The sequence below is a fragment of the Protomyctophum parallelum genome (assembly GCF_964188405.1).
Source record: "Protomyctophum parallelum genome assembly, chromosome: 2".
NCBI lineage: Eukaryota > Metazoa > Chordata > Actinopteri > Myctophiformes > Myctophidae > Protomyctophum > Protomyctophum parallelum.
Window position 1 is genome coordinate 32,054,296 of NC_139699.1, and position 27,445 is coordinate 32,081,740.

Consider the following 27,445-nt stretch of genomic DNA (forward strand, 5'->3'; position numbering starts at 1 on the left):
TTCCCCCCTTTTTACCTCCTCTATGATGATTTCCTGTTTTAGCTATATAGAAGAGTATGCTATATTTGTACGTCTCTAATGATGAATTGAACATGGTGGTTCCTATTGTAAACAAGTGTAATACTTTATGGTGTCGTCCACAGTTAACAGTTTTGTATTGAGTTTGAGTTGTGCTTGAAATGTACTGTAATTCTCCAATCTGTTAATACATTTCATCAATCAATCAATCAAGCTAACCATCTGAGAACCCATCGTCAAAAAATAAAGGAGAAACAGCGCACTCTTTTCCTTGAATTTGAGTCAACAGTCTATCTCGACTCGAGAGACTAGGCAAAGCGTAACACAGAGAATACCAAACATGTTACCAAACTTAGAAGTGTATATTTGTAGCAGGTCTCTAAATGTTCTGATGAATTGAAAATTGTTCACAAAGTAACAGTTTTTGTATTGACTTGTGCTTTCGTTTGAATTGTACCCATTCGGCATACTGTGAAATAAAAATTTAAATCAATCAATCAACCAATCAATCAATTAATGTACTACTATGCCAAAAAAGATTACAAAATAAGTAACATAACACAAGCTAAGTTTGTGTATCAAACTTAACGGGATCCTTGATACATACAGGCTCTGACATTTTAACAAGGATACTAAATAGCTTTTGACCTTGAATGTTGGTAATCAAAGACCAAAGTGCCCCAGAACATGATCTCTGAAACTGTGCAATGAGACAGCTTGAAGCGCCATGTTTTAAACAACACCTTTAAAGGCGTTGGCGTTAGTTACTACTATACTAAAACCTCAATATAATTTGATTATCAAATTTGTCTCCATGATGTTAATGGTTTTCAGCTCATATCATGTCATCATGTCCCACAGTCCCAGTAATGAATATGCACAGCCTCCTGCACAGTCCAAATTGGATATAGACACTGGCAAATAAGCTGATGTCTCAGCACTGTCTCATAAAATGTAATGCTATGGACCTGCTCTATAGGATTCCACTTTGACACATCCGCTATTACTGCAGACATCTCTCTATAAAATGGCTCATTGGGACCCAAGTTTTATTCCATTTATGATAAAACACATCAGAGTGTCTTTTTCAGTATCTCGACAGTCATCCTCCTGGAACTAGGAAGATTGATGGAGGGTCAGGGCCGATTCATACTCCTATTTTACCGCTGTTTCGGCGCTGTAGTGCCGAAATGATTTCAGCTCGTCAGAAGCACCGAAGAGCCGACTTTAGGACAGTACCCGCCCCCCCGAACCTCAAATGACATCACATTGTAGGCTCTACAGAGCCGAACCGACTTTTATTCTGCTCTAAAATAGGAGTATGAATCAGCCCTTAGAATGAAAGAGAAAAGGCCAAGGGAGATAACATTAAGGGCTCTATTTTTGTCCATGCTAAACCCCTTATCCCTAAACTACTTTTCCTTTTTGAGCGGTGCCTCCGCTCCATTACGCAGCTATGTGTGTATGAATGTATGCGTACGTGTATGTGATGTGTACATGTCCCAGCACGGACACCCCCACACCCTAAAGTGGCCACGGCCAGTAGAATACAGTAGAGTACAGCACAGTGTAAAGTGCATGGCACAGACTACACAGTACGAGCTCTGGGCACGTTCGTTCCGGGGACCACCCGGGGACCCCCCCCTCCACACGGTAACTCTCATTTCTCCACCGTTTCGGACACGGGGAGGCTCGCCGGAACCGGGCCGGCACCCTGGGTGCGTTCAAGTTGCCATGGGAATCTACAATGAATTGTCCTTTGTCATCACCTTACTGCAAAACCTTGCACTCAATTCTTTGTACAACCTTTCACAGTTGGATAAATACAGCTGAAGGTAAGAACACATCTATCTATAAATGCACCATGTATCTGTATGTCTGTCTGTAGGTACGTACAGTACAGTACAGTACAGTATGTGTGTACTGTGTATGGCTGTAATGTACATAACTCGAGAACCGTTCGTCCCACCAACTTCAAATTCAACCCACAACTTTTACCATCAAAATGTCTGTGAAAAGTTTCACTGGGGAAGAATAAACAAAGAATATTTGTGATCATTTAAGTATTTAGTAGTTGTTTATTTTAAAATATGGGCTTGATTAGAGCTTGATAAGTATTGAAATATTTTACAAATCCTTCCTTTCCACAATCACCACCTACAATATGTTGTTCATTATTGTGTAAATCAATGTTAATCCAATATTTGGATTGGGAGAGTATCTTCCTTTAACAGTGACAATTAAACCTCCCCCTGGCCAGCCGGGGCGCCTGATGGAGGGGAAAGGAACTGGTTGGAATAACGTGTTCCTTCCACGGACACAAACACACACACACAGCTGTCTATAGGAGTAAATTCTGTCAATTGAAATTGCTCTCAGGTCGGAAGATGACAAATATTGCACTGCATGTAGCTATGGTTTCAAATACTAATCTTTATTTTGCCCTATTTTGTGTGTGTGTGCGTGCGTGCGGCAATCTTTACCCTAATGTCCTCTTGGACGGTATCCTGATATCATTTATACAACCGTGTGAGATATCTTCAGCAGGACCTGTGCCAGTAAAGTGTTCAAGCCCCCAAGGCACATTGGCATACATTCTGATAAATATTTTAAAGTCAAACTAAAACCAAGGTGTCCCGGCCATAAATCAATGTGTGATTAGCCATAGGATTTTACATTGTCTCATTGCTGAATGATCTTCGTATCCACAGTCCAGTCAACTTCCTAGACCAGACCCAGAACAAAGCTATAGCAATGGCCGTCTTTGGGCTGATCTATAGCAAGCTGGCAGTGTTAGTGCTTTCTCCCGACCCACTCCCTTTCTCCAAAGACACTCAAATATCAAAGGTGAAGAAGACCACGTGGTTTGGTCTTTTATCTATAGAAAAATACCTACTGTATTTCTTGGTTTAGCTTATAGACCCAAATACAGGAAGTTGCCCAAACAGAAACATTATAGCCTATATCTCACATTCTGTTTTTCAGAGTACATGAAGGTTCTTGCCATCTTTTACTATCCAGTTCTATATTAACCATTAATAGTCTGTGGTACACTGCAAAACAATGCAGGCTATGCGCTTGGTGGACTGCTTTCATTAAGCCACTTTGGAGTCTTACTCTGGCAGAAGGTTGACTGTCCCAAAACTCCTGAGGTAAGACATCCAAGAGAGGCCCATAAATTAACCTTATATTCACCATAATCACTCACAAATCGATTGCGTAGTTAGGACAGTCATGATGTTATTTAGCACTTGTCCCATTTCTTCTCCACAGTTCTACAAGTATTATGCCCTGCTTGCAAGTCTCCCACAATTGGCTTGCCTGGCATTCCTCTGTGTGCAGTTTCCTTTGCTATTTGTCAAAGGACCCAAATGTGAAGAGGTGAGAAAAGTCTGATTATGGTTCATCTTGGACGTGGACAACAAGGTTGCATTAATTAAAATGCCACTTTATCTAATTTAAACACATGAACTGTAGTGTCTCTATTCTGTTCTTAATAGCGAAACATTCTGCAAAAATATTCAAAGAGATTTTGTGTAGGGGGGGGGGGGGGGGGGGGGGAGGTACCAAGTATAAACCCCTGGGGTACCCCAGTCAACTAAGTATATGGGGTTTCCCACACAACACACACACACACACACACACACCCTAAATTGCACCATTGCTTTCTGATGAGACTATGAGAACAATCAGAACATCAAATGCAGAAGATGCATCATGCTTTAAGTAAAAATGTATAGATGCTTTAGGTTTTGAATAAATAACCCATGGGGAAATAAGGAGAGAGAGAGAGAAACACATGATACTAACAAATAAATTGTATTATTATTATTCATGTATGAATCCAACGCTATTTATATATATATATTTTTTTTTAAGATATTTTTTTTGCGGCTTACGCCTTTTATTGATTTTTTTTTTTAAGGGACAGATAGTAGGCTGACAGGAAACGGGAGAGAGATGGGGGGATGACATGCGGTAAAGGCCGTGTCGGGTTCGGGAGTCGAACCCGCGGCACACTGCGACTGGATCACCAGTCCGGTGCCCAGACCGTTACGCTACGGCCTGGGCCACGCTATTTATATTTTGAATACAACTGATTCCATTTCTGAGCAAAACGATAACCGCCCGTTGCCCGGCGACGAATCTAACCAATCAGGGTGCGATCAACCGGCCGTGGTATGGGATCACCAGAGCCATAGAAGCTCTGAGCCTGTGCTTTGAGCGAACCTAGTCGGAACACCGTTTCTGATTGGTGGAGATGCCCGTTGTAACCATGGTAGCGCCGCAGCGCGTTATTTAAGTTGGGCCAGAGGGTCACTGTCGGGTCGTCCCGTGTTGGTTATGACGTGGTGTCTGGTAGGTTGTGACGTGGCGGCCCGTGTCGGTTTGACGTTGCCGTGTTGACAGAATCACTGTTTCTGGTTGGTGGAGCTGCGCGGTAACCATGGTAGCGGCGTGGTCACATCAGTGTGACGTTGCTTTGTTGACAGAATCACTTTCTGGTTGGTGGAGCTGCGCGGTAACCATGGTAGCGGCATGGTCACATCAGTGACAGTGTGACGTTGCTTTGTTGACAGAATCACCGTTTCTGGTTGGTGGAGCTGCGCGGTAACCATGGTAGCAGCGTGATTTATTTGTTTACTGAACCAGAGCTGATCTGGAATAAAAAGGGCTCAGCCTGTCACAGACAAACACCTTTGATTTAGTGTTAATGGAAATCCTGTCTACTAGTGCTAGCAAGCAGAATAGTCACACAAGTTTTACCAACTGTATTATGGTGGAAACAACTGACACGGAATCCTCCAGAATAGCTGAGCAGCAGCTCAACACTTATGGCATTATAACACCTGATTGCCACAAAACCAACGGAAGGAAGATGTCAACATGCACTTGGAGCAACAAGCGCAAGGTGAAGGTTTTCGGAGCACCGCTGAAGAGCCTACAGTGTCATACTGACCACGGGGATGTGCCAAGGTTTCTGGTGGGAGCATGTGCCATGCTGCTGGAGCACACTGACAAAGAGGGCCTGTTCAGAAGAGCAGGTTCCATTACTAGACAAAAAGCACTCAGGGTCCAGCTGGATGCGGGCAAGGAAGAGTGTCTGTCCACAGCAAATCCCCATATTGTGGCCGGCCTGGTGAAGCAGTTCTTCAGGGAGCTTCCAGAACCCATCCTGCCCACCGAGCTGCATGATGCCTTTCTGAAGGCCCAGGAGCTGACCAGTGAGGAGGACAGAACCGCCGCCACACTGCTGCTGTCTTGCAAACTGCCTGACAGAAACATCAGCGTGCTGCGCTACCTTTTTGACTTCCTCCACAGTGTGTCCAAGAGGAGTGCAGAGAACAAGATGGACAGCAATAACCTGTCTGTGGTCTTCACCCCTAACCTCCTTCCACCTGGAGAGGAAACTGAGAAGATGGAAACCAACCTCAAGCTGCAGAGAGCAGTCATTCAGTGCTTCATAGAGAATGCTCAGGACTTCGGTGTGTTACCACAGTGCCTCTTGGAGAAAGTCATGTTTGGCGGTGAGACCAGCGAGACCAGCGATCCACTGCCTCCTCAAGACAGAGAGGAGAACACTCTAGGACAGAGAGCAGAGAGGGCAAAGAAGCAACTTACAAGATTTGCAACTTGGATTCACAGGACATTTGGTTGCTATGTGCCTCCTGCCTCCTAAGACTTCAGCCAGGCTTTCCTGGGTACGGGAAGCGAGTCCAAGAGCTCAAAGTACTTCAGTACATCTGAAGAGAACCTGCTGACACCCCGGGGTGATGTAAGCACCCTACGGACCTCATGGATCGGTGAGACATCCGGTGGAGCCCAGGAGTTCAGCGAGGGATCCTTGGCAGACTCCCCCATGCCATAGCTACTACTACACCTCTGAGCCTGCCATCATAGCATCTACTCCGTTAGGGGAAAGATGTGCTGTGCCTCCAATGCAGCGAGTCTGGAAAACGAGGCACACCTAGAACGGTCCCACTCTGCTGAGGATTTCATTTCATATTTATTTATTTCATTTCAGTTATGATTATATTCATTTTACTTTGTACTTATTATTTTTTACATATTCCATAGCAGAAAAGATAAGGAGCAGGAAGAAGATAAATCTTATTTATACCTGCCCCTATCATAAAAAAAAAACATCTAATTGATGCTGCTACCAACCATACATTTTATGTATCACCATGATTACATTGAATAAAAAAATAAAGAAAATAAAGAAAAGCAACAATTAAGGACACAAGAACATAGAGCTCAACAACGCTGAGGGAACAAAATAACAATTATATCTAACCTCCGATCAAGACGGCCTTGACAGAACCTGGCGGTGACCTGCGAGCTGTCACACAGGACTACCACGGCCACTGTTGGAGAAACAGATCAAACCCTCTGAGAACATCTTAATGCCACAGCCAGAGACTCGAGTTCAGCGAGCTCAGTCAGTAGACACATAGACGTCCACTGTCTATGTCACTGTCGTTTGATGAATTGAACAATGTGGACCCTGTTGTAAACAAGTGTAATGCTTAATTGGGTCGTCCACTCACAGTTGACAGTCTTTGTATTGAGTTTGTGCTTAAAATGTACTGTAAATTCTACAAACTGTTAATAAATATTTAAATCAATTTCAATCAATGTCTCTACACTGACTGCACTGACTCAAAAGCAACATCTAACCATTGTGGGCACCTCAATGTTAAATTGGCAATTATTTTGCAAAATGTAAAAATATAAATAATTTGGAAAAGAATATGTGAAGTAATGTAAATTATATGATGATCTGAACAGACTTGAACATTTAACATTTAAGGCCTAAAAATACACTTGCAACAAATTGCTACAAAACCTGTGATCAGCCAGTCATTAGGGGCATAGTTGAAGGATACATTTAGGTCTGCTAATTATGTACCATGCATGTTCAAATCCTATATACTTTACGTATTACTTCAGACCATTTTCCAAATGCTTTATTTTTTACATAATTACATAATTTACAAATAAATAGCTTATTTAACATTTTTCTACAATGTTCTATTTTCATCCTTCCATGTCAGTAAAATGGCAAGCCATGCACTACTCTGTAGTGATGTTTGTGCCCTGAGCAAACTTTCTTTGGACATTGGAAGCAAGTGTGAGAGCAAAGGTCCACAAAAATTACAATTCTTAGTTACACAATTTAGGGTTTATCATTATAATTTAGCAAACTGACAGTCACGTGGTTAGCACGTTTCCCAGGGCTTATTGGGTTAGTTTAGATGCAAAGTATGACACACAGAGCAACTATGAACATTAATATTAGATAATCATAACAATAAGGCTGAACTATATGGTGACTTACTTGAATACATTAATAAGGAAGAGGTGTTACACCAACTTTTATAAATATGAATGTGATTCTACTGACGCACATACAATATGCTGGTCAGACTTTTGTAAATTGTTGATGTTTGAATTATAAAATAAAATTGTTGCGTTTAAAAAAAAGGGGAAAAAAAGATTACTGACAATAATATACAGTATGAACTTTAATTATGGTAAAGTATAGTAGAAGACAGCCAGCACTCAACAAAAAAATCCTTTTCACATTTTATTTGCCTCAACCAGACAGAGCGTTTCAACCTTAACAGCCTTCCTCAGCATATAGCCTACAGTCACAGGATGGAGGACGCTGAGGGAGGCCGTTAAGGTTGAAAAATAAAACTACCGGTATGTGAAAATGTATTGAGTGCTGTGCTGAAAAACATTTTAAAATATCCGATCTACAAGCTCACAATGTGTCGATTTTGGCTATTTGAACAAAAAATATGTTAAGACTAGAAAAAGTGCCCTTCTGGGCACAGGTCTCCACCAGGATAGGAATGTAGGACATTGCAGCTTGCCTTCATCTGGTGGTTGGATAAAAGGGCAACAAAAGTAAACTAGGGAGTTGGCATACAAAGTTATCCACAGATCCGTGCAGTTAGAGGTAAAAACACTTTTCGGCCAGTTATAGCGCCACCTTGAGGCTGAGTTGAAATTGTTCATGTGGCATTTCTTCCTCGGCCTAGTGGGAATGTGCGTGCAGAATTTCACGGAAATCACACGATGTGTTCATGATTTGCAGCATTTTGTTTGAAACTGAGCACTCCTGTGAACTTTGGAAGCCAATCTTAACCAATCAGGATGGAGTGTGAGAAATCTGAAAGACCCGTTTCGTTGAATGGCTCTAGAGAGACTGTGTACCAATTTGCGCGATGTTTGGACAAAATCTGTAGGTGTACTGTGCAAAAACTTGTTTTGCACAAAGCGGCCTCCTGGTGGCGCTATAACAGGCCGTTCTGGAAAGTTTGGGGCAGAGGTTCATCGTTGGCATCCAGGGAGTGTGTGTGCAAAATTTGGCATCGACCGGGTTAACGGTGGCCGAGATTAGCTGCTCACCGACACACACACGGACGGACACACTGACGGACACACGGACGGACGGACGGAGTGCAAAACATACTCTCCCCCCATGCCTTCGGCCTGGTGGAGACAATAACAATAGGCCTATAGCCTACAATAGCACAGTGAGTCACAGACTGGGGGGTCCGGGGAACCCATGCAGTACCTACCTGTCAGTTGCTGCAGGTGTCCGGGGACCCCCCAGTAGGCCTACCTACCTGTCAGTTGCTGGTGTGCGGGGACCCCCGTTAGGCTACTGGCTGGGGGTCCCAGAGATAGAAATGCCACTAAATGGGGGTCCGCAGTCTAATGCATGTCAAACTAGCCCTAACCTAACCATAACCTCACAAAAACAAGCAGTCCGTGTTGTAGGAAAATTACCAACGGGGTTCGAACCGGCAAAATTAAGAGGCTAAGACTAAGTCAGATGACTAGTCCAGTACACCACCAAGGACACTGCCAAGTTAGAGATCGGGCTCTGTATTGTGTATTTAAATTGTGACGTCAGCCACTTCCGGATTCTATTCCAGGAAGTTCCACGTCATATATTTTCTCTCGCGGGCGTGGCCTCACCCCGGAAGGAAGTGACGGCCGGCACCCTTAAATACGGAAGAGACGCGTGGAGCCGAGTTTGGTCAGTGTTTGTTTGGAAGTGCCACGTCACCATCGGAGCAGGTATGTTATTTACTACTTAACGCTGTTGTTGTTTTTGTGTTCAAACGTCTATCACCTATGAAATTACTTGTTATGATGTTTATATATGATGTTTCTACAAAATTGTAAAACAGTGTTTCAGTAGTTGAATGGTTAACGTCGACGGTTTATAAACACCGGGCCTGAGTTCACTTCCCCGTCGAGGACCGAGAGTGTTTTTCTACCAAACAAACACAATTGCTTTTGCGTCGAGGTCCACGGACCACCATGTTACATAAATAGACACAATGGTGGTCAGTGGCTCAGATACTGAATGGACCTCTACTAGATGCAAAAACTTTTGTAAGAAGAAAACACACTCTCAGTCCTGGACGGGGAGTAGCCCGTGACCAACGTTACATTAACGTCGACAGTACCCACTCGACTACCGGAACACGGCTTTGAAGAGTAGTATTCACATATATAAACACAACAAGTAACTTCAAAAGTGAACATGTTTGAGCCACGGACTACCATTTCACATTAATAGACTCTCACAATGGTGGTCAGTGGCTCAAATGCTGAATAAATAATCGACTAGAGGTGAATAGAGTATTGTTTGGTATGTAAAAGGACAAACATTGTGAAAATTGTCGGAAAGCAACAAACATTCTTTGAAATTGGAGGGAAACGATTTCGGGCACTCATGTTAACAAAGCTCAGTCACTAACCACTATGGCTATGCTACAATCAGCATTATATAATTGTAGCTCCGGCCGCAGCTAGAAGAATATGCAGGCTTTAGACTCTCTTTATAAGGATAGATGACAAGGAGTTTATCATTGGAACGCCACCGGTTGCTCCGTTTATTATAAATCCCCACAACAACTGATCACAGCCAGCCAACACTGGCGCATCACAACACTGCGTCATCAAAGCACGCCAGCCTTCAGGCAAAAGCAAACGATCCTCGAGCCTACATAATCAAAGGATCAAAAGTAGCAATCTTCTACATTCTCTAATTGTGTAGTTTTTTGGAAATTAAGCAGATGCTTAACAACAATTGAACTATTGAGAGTGTAAAGATCTACTATTGGGGTCCATTTGGTTACCTAAATTAAATTGCTCTGTATTGTGACAGTAATCATTGCTATAGAGTGTGTTCAGTAACAGTGTTAAATAGCTCTATAGTGTGACAGTAATCATTGCTATAGTGTGTTCAGTAACAGTGTTAAATAGATATTGTGACAGTAATCATTGCTATATTGTGTTAAATAGCTCTATATTGTGACAGTAATCATTGCTATAGTGCAGTGTTGGGCAGTAGCTAGCTACAAGTAGCGAAGCTACATAGCTTAACTACATTTATCAGTAGCTTGACGGTAGCTTCACTCCTTTTGAACCAAGTAGCGTTTTTTGTAGTGTAGCTATTTTTAGACCCAAGTAGTGACGTAGCTTTCAACAAAAGCTATACGTTACAAATTGACTGTTAAATAAAGTGTTGTGGGGAAAAAAATCCCTGGAAAAAAATCCATGATTGGTTGGTTTAGATAAGAAGAGTCTGACACAGTTATGTTGTTAAGCAGCAAGAGGATCCCACGCAGCAGCTGTCCTTTTATATCTAGCACAACACAATGAATTACTCACCTAATGCTGCCTGCAGGTTCCATGTTTAATTCCAGCGTGTGTAACCTACATTATTGTCTAAGTGAAAGTTTTCATATTGTAAATTTGATCGCTAACGTGGTTTAGCGACTATAGTACTTTGACAGCTCATTCATCGTAGCTTGTTTACAAGTCAAACGGACTTCTTGTGCAGAAACTGCCCCATCAAAATAAGAGCCACTTGTATTGATTAGTCAACACTAGTTTTATTTCTAAGTCTACTACAGGACATTAACATCTCATTTAAGTGCCTGTCAGCATTCTCTCAATCTGAGTATCCCATCCTCAAATATTCGGTAAAACAGTGCCTATCGAGTCTGTCTTGAGAGACTAGCATTCTCTAGTCTAAATTATGTCTCTCAGCTGGTGTGCAAATGGCTAGGCTGTGGCAATAATAATAATTTAAAAGAAAATAACAAAAAATAACTAAAATCGTTCATTTTTTGGAACCATGAACTTTAGTTCAAAATGTTGAATTATGAACTGAATTAGTTCCTTTAAAAAAAATTAACTGTGAACTGAACTATAGTTAATAAAAAAAAGAACTTTCCCAACACTGAACACATGAATCAGCCGGCTCCTGACACCGCAAGGTACATTAATACAAGTAAATGTGAAAAAGTTGACACCAAAAGCCAGACAGAGGGCTTGTTTCCTGTTTGTTTTTTAATAAACAATCAAACTCAGCATTTTTGCCTGCCTATTAGGCTATTTGTTCGTTGGAAACTTGATCATTAAGTTGATAAAAAATATTTTAAAAAAAAAGTAGTGTCCATGTAGCTAGCTACTTTTGCCATGTAGCTTATAGTGTAGCTTGCTACAATTATCTGGGGATAGCTTCGTTGTAGTTGAGCTATATTTAATAGAGAGTAACTGGTAGTGTAGCTTACTACATTTTCCAAGTAGCTTGCCCATCACTGCTATAGTGTTTGTTCAGTAACAGAGGTCTCCCGGTCTCTCCAGCTTTTTTTTTTAAAACACGTGGAATTGTAATGACTGTAACAGACAAAATTAGAACTGGAACATTATAAGCTCATAAATAGCTACTTTCTCCTGATTGGCTGAAAATGTGTCACCTACCTGATTTTTTTTTCGTCACCTTATTAAACTAATTGCCTTCAAGGTTTTCAGGAAACACAAAAAACTGTGCCAAATGTAGAATAGGCCTATATTATATTTCTAAAATTATTTCAATTCCAAAAAATATGACTTGACATACAAATAAAGGTGTATGTCAATCATGTAACATGTAAGGATAAAATGACTTAGGCCAATATCTGAACATGCCATTTTAACTTAGGCAATTATAAACGTTATTTAGGCCAAATTACTTCTGCAGTAAGTGACTTAGGCAAAATGTTTTATTCCAATTATTTTTAATAGACCATGGTTTAGGGTCAGCCTCAGAGTGTTTAAAATAATATCAGAGCACAAAGACATTTGACACTGAAGGGGAGTTAATGGGAGTGAATTTCGAGTGAATGGGACTGAAAGGGAGGTACTGTTACTATGGGAGTGATTGGGAGTTAATGGGACTGAATGGGAGGTACTGTTACTATGGGACTGATACTATGGGAGTGACAGTCCCATAGTAACAGTACCTCCCATTCACTCCCATTCAGTCCCATTCACTCTGAATGGGAGTGAGTGGGAGTGGCAGTCCCATATAGTAACAGTACCTCCCATTCACTCCCTTTCACTCTGAATGGGAGTGACAGTCCCATCGTAACAGTACCTCTCATTCACTCCCATTCACTCCGATTCAGTCCCATTCACTCCCCATTCACTTTTATTCACTCCCATTCAGTCACATAGTAACAGTACACCCCATTCACTCCCAATTCAGTCTCATTCACTCCCATCGTATCGTCCCATATTAACAGTACCTCCCATTCAGTCCCATTCAGTCCCATTCACTCCCATAGTATCAGTCCCATAGTAACAATACCTCCCATTCACTCCCATGCACTCCCATTCAGTCCCATTCACTCCCATAGTATCAGTCCCATAGTAACAGAACCTCCCATTCACTCCCATTCAGTCCCATGTACTCCCATAGTATCAGTCCCATAGTAACAGTACCACCCATTCACTCCCATTCAGTCCCATGCACTCCCATAGTATCAGTCCCATAGTAACAGTACCTACCTTTCACTCCCATTCAGTCCCATTCACTCCCATTCGATCAGTCCCATGGTAACAGTACCTCCCATTCAGTCCCATTTTGAAAGGTGTGTTAAAATGGCCTAAGTCACATTTTATTATGACGTAGGCAAAATAATATGGCCTAAGTCTCCCTCTTGACATAGGCCATTGTTTGAATAGGGTGTAACGGAAGGCCTTTTACATTAGGGCTTGGGCGATTTTACCAGAGGTGGCCAGCATCACCAGGTGGTGATTTAGGCCAAAAGATTACTTAGGCCATTAGTTTAATAAGGTGACGATATGATATATAATTATGATATGGTACTTTATTGTCAGTTCAGAAATTTATCTTGCAACACAGCAGCCAAGTATGCAGAACACATATACACGCATTTGACATAACACAAACAACACAATTGACATACATAAAGACATGAAGACAAGAGCAATATCCACCGCTTAGATTATCCTGTGGCTACTACAACTCCTGATTAAACCCTTTTATATTTATTAAAGAGCTGGAGAGACAGGAATATTCCTGTTACTGAACACACACTATAGCAATTATTACTGTCACAATAACTTTGTACTTTTGCTACTGATGTTTGTGTGCAACATTTGAGCTGGTGTCAAGTCACCTTAATTCAAGTGATAGATTATATACAGGGGCATGCCATATGGTCTACCTGCACAGCCTTTGTGATCTACTGGTAGATCACAATGCACCTTTTGGGCACCCCTGCAATACAGGATTCCTGTCCAGAATTGTTTTTTATTAAATATAGAGGGTTTAAGTGTAGGGTTTGTCATGTTGGTGTTCTCTATTACTTTTCGTCCTGGGCATGACGTTAAACTGTCCAGTGTAACTCCAAGTTACATGGGGTGGGTATGGTTTGAGAGTTTGTGATGCTCAGTTCTTTTTTTGCGTCTCGGTTCCTCAGGTGGAAGCTGCATAGTTGGGTTTTTGATGGGTTGGGTTTCAAGTGGCTGGTCGTTTGTTTAGATATTGAAAAGGAGGGGGGCGAGCGCGCTACCTTGTGGGAGGCCGTTCTTTTCGGCTTTCCATTTACTCCTCTGGTCATTTAACTGAACATAGAAGCGCCTGTTGTTGAGGAGGCTTTTCCTGACCATTGTGCGGTGTTGGACAGTGTCGTAGGCAGCAGAGAGATCTCTGAATGCTGCTCCAGTTATTTGTTTCCCCTCAAACCCATCCTCAATGTGTTGGGTGAGGTTGAGCTCTGTCCAGCACAGGAGCGGCTGGGACGGAAACCAGCTTGGTCTTTAGTCAGCTTGGTATCTATGAGTGGCAACAAGGCGTTGGAGTAGCAGCTTCTCATATAGCCTTGTAGGTGATGCAGAGGGAAATGGGTCGGTAGCTCTTTGTGGATAATGGGTCTATGCCAGGTTTAGGGATTGCAACAACGTTGGCCTTTTCCCAGACAGAAGGGATGGTTTTCTGTGCTATGCATGTGTTCAGCATCCCCACAAGCCAGGTCTTTGCGTTGGGTCCCAGGTGCTGTAACATTTCTGCCAGTAGGTCATCAATCCCTGCTGCTTTTCCGGGTTTCAACTTTCCCATTGCAGTTTCAAGTTCTTCTAGGTCGAAGGGTTTGGTTTGAGGGCTGGCTGATTGTGGTTGGTCTGATACCACTGTGCGATGGTATTCTCCTGTGGGTCGGTGGCGGTCTTGGTCACAACTGGTGGCCAACAGTTGTAACCAACACCGCCACCGACCCACATAGAATACCATCGCACAGTGGTATCAGACCAACCACAATCAGCCAGCCCTCAAACCAAACCCTTCGACTTAGAAGAACGTGAAACTGCAATGGGAAAGTTGAAACCCGGAAAAGCAGCAGGGATTGATGGCATACTGGCAGAAATGATACAGCACCTGGGACCTATCGCAAGGACCTGGCTTGTGGGGATGCTGAACACATGCATAGCACAGAAAACCATCCCTTCTGTTTGGAAAAAGGCTGGAGTAGTTGCAATCCCTAAACCTGGCAAAGACCCATTATCCCCGAAGAGCTACCGACCCATTTCCCTCCTCTGCATCACCTACAAGCTCTATGAGAGGCACTACAATTTCTGAACAGACTATATTTACATCAATATGTCTGGGTCCCCACCTACTCACTCAGGGTTGACGTGTCACACCTGCAGTGATGGGAGGGGCACCAAAATGTGGTATTTTGATTGTTTAATGGGGGCACTCCCTTAGTATAAAAGTGTATGTTTTGTGTACACATGACCTGATGAAGATCAAATGGATCGAAACGCTGTCAGTATTTCAACAAAGAACGTCTTTCTTATACCTGTGGTGTGCGGGCTCCATCCAATACCTACACCAGTTGTGATGCAACAGAGTTTGCTGTGACCGTTGTGAATTATGGGTGGTGTGGTTTTTGCCAAGACGGTGGATTGTGGCCCATGCCTTCCTGCTGTTATTTGACATGTTGGTGTTCTCTATATCTTTTCGTCCTGGGCATGACGTTAAACTGTTCCGTTCGAGAGGACCAGCGACCCTCGAATGTAAACGGCCACGAAAGGAAATGATGTGTGTGTGTGAGGTGTTCTCTATAGGTTGGGTTTCAGGTGGTTGTATTGTAGTAGCTTGACATTTCTTGGAGGGCACTTTCAAGGACAGACTCAATCTTCTGGAAGTCTGCTTGTTGGGTCGTAATGCAGAGGTTGTCGGCGTAGATGAAACGCTGGCATTAGGCATTGGGTAGTGGCTGGTCGTTTGTGTAGATATTGAAAAGGAGGGGGGCGAGCACGCTACCTTGTTGGAGGCCGTTCTTTTGGGCTTTCCATTTACTCCTCTGGTCATTTAACTGGACATAGAAGCGCCTGTTGTTGAGGAGGCTTTTCCTGACCATTGTGCGGTGTTGGACAGTGTCGTAGGCAGCAGAGAGATCTCTGAATGCTGCTCCAGTTATTTGTTTCCCCTCAAACCCATCCTCAATGTGTTGGGTGAGGTTGAGCTCTGTCCAGCACAGGAGCGGCTGGGACGGAAACCAGCTTGGTCTTTAGTCAGCTTGGTATCTATGAGTGGCAACAAGGCGTTGGAGTAGCAGCTTCTCATATAGCCTTGTAGGTGATGCAGAGGGAAATGGGTCGGTAGCTCTTTGTGGATAATGGGTCTTTGCCAGGTTTAGGGATTGCAACCACTTTGGCCTTTTCCCAGACAGAAGGGATGGTTTTCTGTGCTATGCATGTGTTCAGCATCCCCACAAGCCAGGTCTTTGCGTTGGGTCCCAGGTGCTGTAACATTTCTGCCAGTAGGTCATCAATCCCTGCTGCTTTTCCGGGTTTCAACTTTCCCATTGCAGTTTCAAGTTCTTCTAGGTCGAAGGGTTTGGTTTGAGGGCTGGCTGATTGTGGTTGGTCTGATACCACTGTGCGATGGTATTCTCCTGTGGGTCGGTGGCGGTCTTGGTCACAACTGGTGGCCAACAGTTTCCCTCCTCTGCATCACGTCTTTCTTATACCTGTGGTGTGCGGGATCCATCCAATACCTACACCAGTTGTGATGCAACAGAGTTTGCTGTGACCGTTGTGAATTATGGGTGGTGTGGTCTTTGCCAAGACGGTGGATTGTGGCCCATGCCTTCCTGCTGTTATTTGTCATTATGGTGTTCTCTATATCTTTTCGTCCTGGGCATGACGTTAAACTGTTCCGTTCGAGAGGACCGGCGACCCTCGAATGTAAAAGGCCACGAAAGGAAACTGTGTGTGTGAGGTGTTCTCTATCATTTCATTCCAGACTTCACTGTCTATCTCCTGTGTTTTCCATTCATCTTGAGCGTTACACAGTCGTCTGATGTGCGGGGGGAGGTGCCGGCTAGCGCATAAAGGCACGGACGGGACAGGTGTTGTCTTGACCCATCCCGTGATGATGCGACAGGTGTCATTTAGGGCTGTGTCGACCAATTTGGTGTGACGTGATCGGCTCCAGCTTGAGCAGGCATACTCTGCTGTAGAGAAAGACAGGGCCATGGCAGTTGCACGGATTGTTTGTGGGTCTGCGCCCCACTTGGGAGTTCACTAGTTTTCACAGGATGTTATTGTGGGTGTTGACCGTGGCTTTTGTGTTCTCCAGGTGTTTTTTTTGAAGAAGAGTGTCCTGTCCAGTGTAACTCCAAGATACATGGGGTGGGTATGGTTGGAGAGTTTGTGACCATCCCAAGTGACGCTCAGTTCTTTTCTCGCGTCTCGGTTCCTCAGGTGGAAGCTGCATAGTTGGGTTTGTGTGTCTTTCTTTTTCTGTCTTTCTTTCTTAGGACGGAGATCAAGGTAGACGCCATAGGAAGGCTCAACACTAGCCGATGCCCCTAGAGATCCATCCCAAAGCTTCCCTCAGGGAGCACAGCAAGCCAGCTAGCCAGCAAGCCTGCCCAGTCAGCCAACGCAGCCAGTCAGCTCCGCCAGTCAGCCAGTGTAGAAAGTCAGGCTGCCAAGCCAGAGCATATCAGCCCTTGCAGTCAGCCATTGCAGCCATACCAGCCTTGCTCAGTCAGCTCAGCCAGGCCTCTCTTGAGGCCTGGCTCTCTGTCTGCCTGGCCCGGTCTGCCCTGCCCTGCCTTGCAGCAACAGAACCAGCCTTTCTGGAAAGCCAGCCAGCTCAGAATGCGAGCTGAGCAAGCCAGTGCAGCAGCAAGCCCAGACTAGGTTACCGCAGCCTTACTGTGCAGCCACAGCCACTCAGTCTAGACCAGCAGGAGCTGGCCAGGCTCCAACCCTTGCAGCGCAGCCTTAGGCCGGACAGTCCCCCTGCCTGCACTTTGTTGCCTTCCTGGCCTGTCTGCCTGCCTAGGCGCCTCGGTCTTCCTGTCTGTCTGCCTTGGCCTGCCAGTCTGAAACTGGTTTAGACTAACTGCGTGCTTGCCAGCTGCGCTGGCTTGCTGAGCTCGTATTCTGAGCTGGCTGGCTTGCCAGCAAGGCTGGTTCTGTTGCTGCAAGGCAGGGCGGGGCAGACCGGGCCAGGCAGACAGAGAGCCAGGCCTCGAGAGAGGCCTGGCTGAGCTGACTGAGCAAGGCTGGTATGGCTACAATGGTTGACTGCAAGGGCTGATGTGCGCTGGCTTGGCAGCCTGACTTTCTACACTGGCTGACTGGCGGAGCTGGCTGGCTGCGTTGGCTGACTGGGCGGGCTTGCTGGCTAGCTGGCTTGCTGGACTCCCTGAGGGAAGCTTTGGGATGGATCTCTAGGGGCATCGGCTTGTGTTGAGCCTTCCAACGGTGTCTACCTTGATCTTCGTCCTAAGAAAGAAAGACAGAAAAAGAAACACACACACAAACTCAACTATGCAGCTTCCACATGAGGAAGGCAGGCAGGCACGCAGGCAGGCACAAGCTGCCTGCGTGCTTGCTTCGCCCTCCAGTTGCTGCTCCAGTTATTTGTTTTCCCTCAAACCCATCCTTAATGTGTTGGGTGAGGTTGAGCTCTGTCCAGCACAGGACGGGACGGAAACCAGCTTGGTCTTTAGTCAGCTTGGTGTCTATGAGTGGTATGAGGCGTTGGAGTAGCAGCCTCTCTTGTAGGTGATGCAGAGGAGGGAAATGGGTCGGTAGCTCTTTGAGGATGATGGGTCTTTGCCAGGTTTGGGGATTGCAACCACTTTGGCTTTTCTCCAGACAGAAGGGATGGTTTTCTGTGCCATGCATGTGTTCAGCATCCCCACGAGCCAGGTCTTTGCGTTAGGTTCCAGGTGCTGTATAATTTCTGCCAGTATGTCATCAATCCCTGCTGCTTTTCCGGGTTTCAACTTTCCCATTGCAGTTTTGAGTTCTTCTAGGTCGAAGGGTTTGGTTTGAGGGCTGGCTGATTGTGGTTGGTCTGATACCACTGTGCGATGGTATTCTCCTGTGGGTCGTGGCGGTGTTGGTTACGACTGTTGGCCACCAGTTGTGATGCAACAGAGTTCGCTGTGACCGTTGTGAATTATGAATGGCTCCCTGAGGTCCTTGATCGCCATTGGGTCCAACAGTGGTCATTGAAGCGTGCACACACATGCACACATGCACCTACACACACAGGGGCACATGCGTATGCACACCTGGACCTTTAAATGAACAACAACACAAAAACTAAGGCACTGGTGTCGGACTTCTGGTTTACCGGAACGGGGTTCAACTCCCTGCAGTGCCCTGCTCAATGTGTTGTATTTCATTCATTGGTCCATGGTCTCAGGTCATTGAGCGGCGCGCTATAGTGTGCGATTCTTCATCATTGTTGAGGATTTTTTAAAGGTGAAAATCAAGGAAAAGCAAAAGGCTATAGTCCATGGTCACGGACCGCATACTGGTCAAGGTCATTTATACTGGTGAAGATCATTTACTAGTCTTCTAAAGGTCATTTATACTGGTGAAGATCATTTACTAGTCTTCTAAAGGTCATTTATACTGGTCAAGGTCAATTACTAGTCTCATGAAGGTAATTTATACTGGTCACAGTCATATACTGGTCACGGTCATTTCTACTGGTGAAGGTCATTTATACTGGTCAAGGTCATTTGTACTTGTCAAGGTCATTTATACTGGTCAAGGTCATTTACTAGTCTTATTGAAGGTAATTTATACTGCTCAAGGTCATTGATATTGGTCAAGGTCATTAAGTGGCACGCTATAGTGCGCGATTCTTCATCATTGTTGAGGATTTGAAAAAAGGTTAAATTGCAGAAAAGCGAAAGGCTAAAGTCTATGGTCACGGAGGGCATACTATAGTATGTTGTTTTTCTTTTTTTTTGTGGTGTGCGGGCTCCATCCAATAACTACACCAGTTGTGATGCAATAGAGTTTGCTGTGACCGTTGTGAATTATGGGTGGTGTGGTCTTTGCCAAGACGGTGGATTGTGGCCCATGCCTTCCTGCTGTTATTTGTCATGTTGGTGTTCTCTATATCTTTTCGTCCTGGGCATGACGTTAAACTGTTCCGTTCGAGAGGACCGGCGACCCTCGAATGTAAACAGGTGTTGGGACAGGGTCAGGTGTTGTCTTGATGCATCCTATGATGATGCCACAGGTGTCATTTAGGGCTGTGTCGACCAATTTGGTGTGACGGGATAGGCTTGTAGGTGATGCAGAGGAGGGAAATGGGTCGGTAGCTCTTTGGGGATAATGGGTCTTTGCCAGGTTTAGGGATTGCAACCACTTTGGCCTTTTTCCAGACAGAAGGGATGGTTTTCTGTGCTATGCATGTGTTCAGCATCCCCACAAGACAGGTCTTTCCGTTAGGTCCCAGGTGCTGTATCATTTCTGCTAGTAGGTCATCAATCCCTGCTGCTTTTCCGGGTTTCAACTTTCCCATTGCAGTTTCACGTTCTTCTAGGTCGAAGGGTTTGGTTTGAAGGCTGGCTGATTGTGGTTGGTCTGATACCACTGTGCGATGGTATTCTCCTGTGGGTTGGTGGCGGTCTTGGTCACAACTGGTGGCCAACAGTTGTAACCAACACCGCCACCGACCCACATAGAATACCATCGCACAGTGGTATCAGACCAACCATAATCAGCCATCACTCAAACCAAACCCTTCGACCTAGAAGAACTTGAAACTGCAATGGGAAAGTTGAAACCCGGAAAAGCAGCAGGGATTGATGACCTACTGGCAGAAATGATACAGCACCTGGGACCTATCGCAAGGACCTGGCTTGTGGGGATGCTGAACACATGCATAGCACAGAAAACCATCCCTTCTGTTTGGAAAAAGGCTGGAGTAGTTGCAATCCCTAAACCTGGCAAAGACCCATTATCCCCGAAGAGCTACCGACCCATTTCCCTCCTCTGCATCACGTCTTTCTTATACCTGTGGTGTGCGGGCTCCATCCAATACCTACACCAGTTGTGATGCAACAGAGTTTGCTGTGACCGTTGTGAATTATGGGTGGTGTGGTCTTTGCCAAGACGGTGGATTGTGGCCCATGCCTTCCTGCTGTTATTTGTCATTATGGTGTTCTCTATATCTTTTCGTCCTGGGCATGACGTTAAACTGTTCCGTTCGAGAGGACCGGCGACCCTCGAATGTAAACGGCCACGAAAGGAAACTGTGTGTGTGAGGTGTTCTCTATCATTTCATTCCAGACTTCACTGTCTATCTCCTGTGTTTTCCATTCATCTTGAGCGTTACACAGTCGTCTGATGTGCGGGGGGAGGTGGCGGCTAGCGCATAAAGGCACGGACGGGACAGGTGTTGTCTTGACCCATCCCGTGATGATGCGACAGGTGTCATTTAGGGCTGTGTCGACCAATTTGGTGTGACGTGATCGGCTCCAGCTTGAGCAGGCATACTCTGCTGTAGAGAAAGACAGGGCCATGGCAGTTGCACGGATTGTTTGTGGGTCTGCGCCCCACTTGGGAGTTCACTAGTTTTCACAGGATGTTATTGTGGGTGTTGACCGTGGCTTTTGTGTTCTCCAGGTGTTTTTTTGAAGAAGAGTGTCCTGTCCAGTGTAACTCCAAGATACATGGGGTGGTTATGGTTGGAGAGTTTGTGACCATCCCAAGTGACGCTCAGTTCTTTTCTCGCGTCTCGGTTCCTCAGGTGGAAGCTGCATAGTTGGGTTTGTGTGTCTTTCTTTTTCTGTCTTTCTTTCTTAGGACGGAGATCAAGGTAGACGCCATAGGAAGGCTCAACACTAGCCGATGCCCCTAGAGATCCATCCCAAAGCTTCCCTCAGGGAGCACAGCAAGCCAGCTAGCCAGCAAGCCTGCCCAGTCAGCCAACGCAGCCAGTCAGCTCCGCCAGTCAGCCAGTGTAGAAAGTCAGGCTGCCAAGCCAGAGCATATCAGCCCTTGCAGTCAGCCATTGCAGCCATACCAGCCTTGCTCAGTCAGCTCAGCCAGGCCTCTCTTGAGGCCTGGCCCGGTCTGCCCTGCCCTGCCTTGCAGCAACAGAACCAGCCTTTCTGGAAAGCCAGCCAGCTCAGAATGCGAGCTGAGCAAGCCAGTGCAGCAGCAAGCCCAGACTAGGTTACCGCAGCCTTACTGTGCAGCCACAGCCACTCAGTCTAGACCAGCAGGAGCTGGCCAGGCTCCAACCCTTGCAGCGCAGCCTTAGGCTCTGGTCATTTAACTGGACATAGAAGCGCCTGTTTTTGAGGAGGCTTTTCCTGACCATTGTGCGGTGTTGGACAGTGTCGTAGGCAGCAGAGAGATCTCTGAATGCTGCTCCAGTTATTTGTTTTCCCTCAAACCCATCCTCAATGTGTTGGGTGAGGTTGAGCTCTGTCCAGCACAGGAGCGGCCGGGACGGAAACCAGCTTGGTCTTTAGTCAGCTTGGCATCTGAGTGGCAACGAGGCGTTGGAGTAGCAGCCTCTCATAGAGCTTGTGATGCAGAGGAGGGAAATGGGTCGGTAGCTCTTTGGGGATAATGGGTCTTTGACAGGTTTAGGGATTGCAACCACTTTGGCCTTTTTCCAGACAGAAGGGATGGTTGTCTATGCTATGCATGTGTTCAGCATCCCCACAAGCCAGGTCTTTCCGTTAGGTCCCAGGTGCTGTATAATTTCTGCCAGTATGTCATCAATCCCTGCTGCTTTTCCGGGTTTCAACTTCCCCATTGCAGTTTCAAGTTCTTCTAGGTCGAAGGGTTTGGTTTGAGGGCTGGCTGATTGTGGTTGGTCTGATACCACTGTGCGATGGTATTCTCCTGTGGGTCGGTGGCGGTGTTGGTCACAACTGGTGGCCAACAGTCGTAACCAACACCGCCACCGACCCACATAGAATACCATCGCACAGTGGTATCAGACCAACCACAATCAGCCAGCCCTCAAACCAAACCCTTCGACCTAGAAGAACTCGAAACTGCAATGGGAAGGTTGAAACCCGGAAAAGCAGCAGGGATTGATGACATACTGGCAGAAATTATACAGCACCTGGGACCTAACGCAAAGACCTGGCTTGTGGGGATGCTGAACACATGCATAGCACAGAAAACCATCCCTTCTGTCTGTAAAAAGGCCAAAGTGGTTGCAATCCCTAAACCTGGCAAAGACCCATTATCCCTGAAGAGCTACCGACCCATTTCCCTCCTCTGCATCACCTACAAGCTCTATGAGAGACACTAACATTTCTGAACAGACTATATTTACATCAATATGTCTGGGTCCCCACCTACTCACTCAGGGTTGACGTGTCACACCTGCAGTGATGGGAGGGGCACCAAAATGTGGTGTTTTGATTGGTTAATGGGGGCACTCCCTTAGTATAAAAGTGTATGTTTTGTGTACACATGACCTGATGAAGATCAGAACGTCTTTCTTATACCTGTTGTGGTCTCAGGTCATTGAGTGGCGCGCTATAGTGCGCGATTCTTCATCATTGTTGAGGATTTTCTTTAAAGGTGAAAATCAAGGAAAAGTGAAAGGCTATAGTCCATGGTCACGGACCGCATACTGGTCAAGTTAATTTATACTGGTGAAGATCATTTACTAGTCTTATGAAGGTCATTTATACTGGTCAAGGTCATTTACTAGTCTCATGAAGGTAATTTATACTGGTCACAGTCATATACTGGTCACGGTCTTTTATACTGGTGAAGGTCATTTATACTGGTCAAGGTCATTTTGTACTTGTCAAGGTCATTTATACTGGTCAAGGTCATTTACTAGTCTTATTGAAGTTAATTTATACTGCTCAAGGTCATTTATACTGGTCAAGGTCATTTACTAGTCTTATTGAAGTTCATTTATACTGCTCAAGGTCATTTATACTGGTCAAGGTCATTTACTAGTCTTATTGAAGTTCATTTATACTGCTCAAGGTCATTTATACTGGTCAAGGTCATTTACTAGTCTTATTGAAGTTAATTTATACTGCTCAAGGTCATTTATACTGGTCAAGGTCATTTACTAGTCTTATTGAAGTTCATTTATACTGCTCAAGGTCATTTATACTGGTCAAGGTCATTTACTAGTCTTATTGAAGTTCATTTATACTGCTCAAGGTCATTTATACTGGTCAAGGTCATTTACTAGTCTTATTGAAGTTCATTTATACTGCTCAAGGTCATTGATATTGGTCAAGGTCATTAAGTGGCATGCTATAGTGCGCGATTCTTCATCATTGTTTAGGATTTGAAAAAAGGTGAAAATCACAGAAAAGCGAAAGGCTAGAGTCCATAGTCTCGGAGGGCATAAAAAAATGTGTGGTGCTATACAGGCCGTCCTGGAAAATTTGGGACAGAGGTTCATCGTTGGCATCCAGGGAGTGTGTGTGCAAAATTTGGCATCGACCGGGTTAATGGTGCCGGAGATTAGCTGTTAACAAACTGACGGACACACACACAGACACACACACACACACACACACACTGAGTGCAAAACATACTCTCTCCCCATGGCTTTGGCCTGGTGCCATACCGTAATTAATCATTGCCTACAATGTAAATTGTGAAATTACTTTACTGTTAAAATGCAAAATTTACATTTCAACGAATGGACCTTGTAAAACAAAACAAAAACCAAGGCACTGGTTGTGGTACTTCTGGTTTACCGGAATGGGGTTCAACTCCCTGCAGTGCTCTGCTCAATTTGTTGTATTTACATGGTTCATTTGATTCAAGGTTCATTAATGTGCTCAGTGTCGTAAAGTACATTAAAGTACACTTTTGAGGGAAATTGGACTTTTATACTGGAGGGTTTGCAATAGTTTTCACTACGTACATCTCAGAGACAAATATAGTACCTTTACTCCACGACAATTACTTGACAAATTTAGTTAGTTTACTTTGCAGATTTTTTATTATTATTACAAAACATACATTGACCACTTCAGCCCTTCAGTAAAATATACATTTTGGCCTTTTTAAAATACCGGACCTACAAATGCATTGTGAGCTTGTAGATCTGCTATTTTCAAAAGATTTGTACACATTGAATACATTTGAAAACTTGTAAAATGGGACTTTCTAATCTACAAAATGAGTATACTTTCTATACTTTTGGCTCCACAGATGAACTTTGTTTTCATAGTCAGTAGACATGAATTATAACACAAACACTAGCATCTCTATATACCAGGGGGGCGAACATTCAACCAATTATAATACAAACACTAGAAAAAGTGCCCTTCTGGGCACAGGTCTCCACCAGGATGAGCAGATGTGAAGAATTCCAGGCAAAGGTTTTTCCTTGGCCTCTAGGGAGTTGGCATAGAAAGTTATCCACAGATCCGTGCAGTTAGAGGTAAAAACACTTTTCGGCCAGTTATAGCGCCACCTTGAGGCTGAGTTGAAATTGTTCATGTGGCATTTCGTCCTCGGCCTAGTGGGAATGTGGGTGCACAATTTCACGGAAATCACGCAATGTGTTCATGATTTGCAGCATTTTGTTTGAAACTGAGCACTCCTGTGAACTTTGGAAGCCAATCTTAACCAATCAGGATGGAGTCTGAGAAATCTGAAAGACTGGTTTCGTTGAATGGCTCTAGAGAGACTGTGTACCAATTTGCGTGATGTTTGGACAAAATCTGTAGGTGTACTGTGCAAAAACTTGTTTTGCACAAAGCGGCCTCCTGGTGGCGCTATAAAGAGCAGATGTGAAAAATTCCAGGCAAAGGTTTTTCCTTGGCCTCTAGGGAGTTGGCATACAAAGTTATCCACAGATCCGTGCAGTTAGAGGTAAAAACACTTTTCGGCCAGTTATAGCGCCACCTTGAGGCTGAGTTGAAATTGTTCATGTGGCATTTCGTCCTCGGCCTAGTGGGAATGTGGGTGCACAATTTCACGGAAATCACGCGATGTGTTCATGATTTGCAGCATTTTGTTTGAAACTGAGCACTCCTGTGAACTTTGGAAGCCAATCTTAACCAATCAGGATGGAGTGTGAGAAATCTGAAAGACCGGTTTCGTTGAATGGCTCTAGAGAGACTGTGTACCAATTTGCGTGATGTTTGGACAAAATCTGTAGGTGTACTGTGCAAAAACTTGTTTTGCACAAAGCGGCCTCCTGGTGGCGCTATATCAGGCCGTTCTGGAAAGTTTGGGGCAGAGGTTCATCGTTGGCATCCAGGGAGTGTGTGTGCAAAATTTGGCATCGACTGGGTTAACGGTGGCCGAGATTAGCTGCTCACGGACACACGGACGGACACACACACACACACACACGGACGGACACACACACGGACGGACGGACGGATGGAGTGCAAAACATACTCTCCCCCCATGCCTTCGGCCTGGTGGAGACAAAAAAGCCTAAAAAGGTTTTGTCATAAATAAGGGGTAAGGCGGCACCCAAGATAGGGCCATTATATAGCAAATCTGCTGTAATGGGGCTGCTCAGTGAGTGAATGTCTGGAGCTGTATGAGTACAAAGCAGAAAGAGTTACAATAAGAACTATTCCGTGTTTTGCTCCAAGGACCTTGACAGCAGCTACTACACAGTGAAATCCCTTCTAAAGAAAAAGTCATCAACCCCCAGGTGAACATATAAGATACATTTACTCTCATGTTATTGGAGTACAGTACTTATGTTGATTTTCTTCATATGAGTAAAAAGTATATAAGCCTATTACTTTACTAACAGTAATAGTGAACTGTGAAATGCACTTCTGGATCACATGGCTCACTTTAAAGGGGAATACCACTCATTTCAACATTGAACTATATCTTAGGAAAGGAAGAAAAAAACAACTTCTGTTTAGCCTAGAACTGGAGGTATAGAACTATGGGCTCATATGATAAATATGATTTTCCTGTGCTGTCCAGCTCTACAAGCACAGACAAACCAACACTGTCTCAAAAAGTAGCTGATACACTACTAAAGAGTTACATTTACACTCCAGAGAAAGGTGAGTCTTTCCGAACAAACATTTGTTTTGTTTTTGTTGTAGTAGTGTTGTGTAATGTAATAACTGTAACTATTTGAGTTTTTATAGTTAGTAAAAATGCAAATTTTCTTCTAGTATTCCGTTTTCCCCTCAAGCTGTCCATCTCAGCATTTGTTGCCTTTGTGGCAATCTACCATGTAAGTTATCCAAGAATACAATACACTTGCACCTGCACCTAGAGCACTGTATTACCTTTTAGTGTGTGTGAGTGTGAGTGTGAGTGTGTGTGTGTGTGTGTGTGTGTGTGTGTGTGTGTGTGTGTGTGTGTGTGTGTGTGTGTGTGTGTGTGTGTGTGTGTGTGTGTGTGTGTGTGTGTGTGTGTGTGTGTGTGTGTGTGTGAATTAAATAACATAGCTCCTACAGGCTACAGCTCTGTAAATGTACAACTTGTCTCCTTTCAGATGGCATTGTTGCTGGTCGTTCAGGTTATTCCTACTCTCCATATTGTCCGTGCTGGCATTGATGAAAACATCGCCTTCCTGCTGCTTGGCTTTGACATCGTCCTCTCTGACGACAGAATGGAGGTTGTCCAAATTGTGACTTTCTATACTTGGTTGTTGGAAGGTGGGTAATTGTTTGCATTGATTGGATGGATGTCAACTGAACCAAATTTACAGTTCTTTGAATTTCCCCCCTCGGACCAATCCGTTGTTATGGGATGTTATGTGAATATGTACAGTGGACACTATATCTTGTATTTCATGCAGATCTGTTTCATTCTCCCTTCATAC

The 27,445-nt window shown here is 44.5% G+C and overlaps 1 pseudogene across 1 annotated transcript in view; it reads left to right on the forward strand.

Annotated features, from left to right (window-relative positions):
• The window catches only part of LOC310854594 (receptor for retinol uptake stra6-like), a 197,525-nt pseudogene that overhangs the window by 1,680 nt on the left and 168,400 nt on the right, over positions 1 to 27,445 (forward strand). The window contains exons 2-8 of the transcript in view: positions 2,730 to 2,865; positions 3,006 to 3,170; positions 3,292 to 3,399; positions 26,244 to 26,305; positions 26,593 to 26,675; positions 26,790 to 26,851; positions 27,116 to 27,278. The product of the transcript in view is annotated as a receptor for retinol uptake stra6-like (transcript). The remainder of the gene's footprint in view (positions 1 to 2,729; positions 2,866 to 3,005; positions 3,171 to 3,291; positions 3,400 to 26,243; positions 26,306 to 26,592; positions 26,676 to 26,789; positions 26,852 to 27,115; positions 27,279 to 27,445) is intronic.